Here is a 2,504-nt window from a genome sequence, read left to right on the forward strand (position 1 = left end):
TGTAACTTGAAAGTCATCAAAATTTCAAAGAATAACTGGATTTTATTATTGTGCATATCTGGGTGTTTTGGTGGTGAGTCAGCAATGTTTAGATAAGTAATAAAATAGACATGCATAATTTAAAAACATATATTTTCAATAAAGTTTATTTTTATTGCCTCTATTTTAGCAAAATCACTAATCATGTTTGGATGATCTCTCCATAGCTGTCAGTGGGGTATTTAGTTACCATACTATAATTGTGTTTTTTGTCAGTTTCTCTCTTTAGTTCTGTTGATAGTTGCTTTACATATTTTGATGCTTCCTGATAGGGAGCATATATTGATATATTATATCTTCTTGATGTATTTTTTCCCCTTATTATAAAATCTATTTTATCAGATATAAGTAGGTTACATCTGCTTTTTTCTGGGTGCCATTTGCTTGAAGTATCTTTTTCTACCCTTTCACTTTAGTCTGTACTGTCCTTGTAGCAAAGATGTGTCTCTTGAAGACAGCATATTGTTGGGTTTTGTTTTTTGATCTAATTTGCTACTCTGTGCCTTTTTATTGATGAGTTCAGTTCAATTACATTTAGGGTGATTATTGACATATGAAGTTTTCCAATAGCCATTTTATCTTTTGTTTTCTGGCGGCTCAGTGTCTCCATTGTTTCTTTGCCCTTGTGTTTCTGTCTGTTATTTTAGTTTGGTGGTGTTCTATGTTTTTTTTTTTTTCTGTTATGTTTCTCAGTTCCAGATTTTTTATGTGGTTATCATTAAATTCATGCAAAAGAAATTTTCATATATACAGCAGTCCTTCTTCTGCGTATATCTTATCTCCATTCCCCTTTGCAAATTCAGACCTTTACCTTTTCCCCTTTTCTATTTTTGCTGTCTCAAATTATTCTTATTTATGCTGTGGGTTTATTTCTGAGTTATAGTAGCTATTGTCTTCCTCTCTTTTTAAATGTTTTTACCTCTTGTAACCTTTATGTAATATTTAAGTTTATAATATCCTATTCTGAATAAGGGTTGCAATTTCCTATTTCTATCTATCTGTTAGTCATCTTACAGTTTTGTATCTTTTTGTCTTTTAGTTTCAGATAGTATAACCCCCTTCAGTATTTCCTGTAATGCAGGCCTTGTGGTGGAAAATTCCCTCAGCTTCTCTTTGTCTGAAAGGGTCTTTATATTTCCTTCATATCTAAAATGGAACTTTTCTAGGTATATAAAAATATGGAATGCTTCACACATTTGTGTGTCATCCTTGTGCAGGGGCCAGGCTGATCTTCTCTGTATCATTTCAATTTTAGTATATGTGCTGCCAAAGTGAGGAATCATGGCTAATTTCTGTACTTTTTCCAGTCCTCATCTCTTCAACCTCAGTTTGTAATAATGCTATTGAGATTAATCTCACTTATTATCTTTTAGAGATTAAAAATAAAAGAGTTACATATAAAATTTATGCCCTCCATTGATTTGCTTCAAGTTTGTTATATCTAGCACATATTTTCCAGAGGTTGTATGTGTGTGTGTGATTATTGCCATTTTCAACTGTTATTAAGGATGGAATTTTTTTTATTTCTTTTTATTCATTTTGTTATTTATTTATTTATTTATTTTTTGAGAAAAACATGGTTTCTATTGCCTGTTTTAAACATTCTTGATTACTTTTTAAATCTAGAAATATTATGGCTGAATTTATATACTTTATTGTATTCATCATGAAAGGGAAAATTTAAGCACCTTAACTAGATTATAAAACTTTACATAACAAAGTAAAATAACAATGTATTTGGATCTTTCAGATAACATAAATTATTTAGGGCTCTGACATTGATTTATCTTATTTTTAGATTATGGCCTAAAGCATTTAAATAATTATAACAAAATAATATTGGAATTAAGACTAGAAAAGTAACTGGAAATGAAAATGCGTACCTTCATCTGACAGCTAGAAAGTCTTGCTCAGAAACTGTTCATCTGTATTAATGGTACTTTTATGACAGAACATAATAGTGTCATCATGTATAGAATATTTCTTCAAGTTGGGGAGCAATTATGTGCAAGTGACATATTGACAAAGCAAATTTATTTTATTTAGATAGAGTTAATTAGTGTATCTTATATACTTATTATCATCTGGTCTGGTTTTTATCTTCCTTCTTTTTGCTTATAAATCTATATTCTATTTAGATGAGTTTATTAAAGTAAGCTCTAATGCAAAGAACTGCATGCCTGACAAAATACATAGACTTTGAATTACATATCGAAATAAATTGGTAGTTCCTGAAAAGCACCCAGGAAGTGAGGATGAATAACATAAAGAAAAACAATACCTTTATATTTATATCTGGAATAAATTTTGTAGTCCATGGACCTGGGAGTTCAAAGAAGGTTCTGAAGAGTATAACTATAGATAGATCTCATTCAATACAGAAAATATTATAACTTGCTTAATTGGAAACAATAGAAGTATAACAGCTTTGAGAAAGAAGATATAGAGTTAATGGAATTTTCTGG

At 29.9% G+C, this 2,504-nt stretch overlaps 1 non-coding gene across 1 annotated transcript; it reads right to left on the reverse strand.

Annotated features, from left to right (window-relative positions):
* Nucleotides 1-1,211: 1,211 nt before the first annotated feature.
* LOC120593812 (U6 spliceosomal RNA) lies at nt 1,212-1,318 on the reverse strand. The gene has a single exon (XR_005650455.1). It is a non-coding gene; the product is annotated as a U6 spliceosomal RNA (small nuclear RNA).
* Nucleotides 1,319-2,504: the final 1,186 nt, after the last annotated feature.

Source organism: Pteropus medius, unplaced genomic scaffold, assembly GCF_902729225.1.
Source record: "Pteropus medius unplaced genomic scaffold, Ma_sr-lr_union100, whole genome shotgun sequence".
Classification (NCBI taxonomy): domain Eukaryota; kingdom Metazoa; phylum Chordata; class Mammalia; order Chiroptera; family Pteropodidae; genus Pteropus; species Pteropus medius.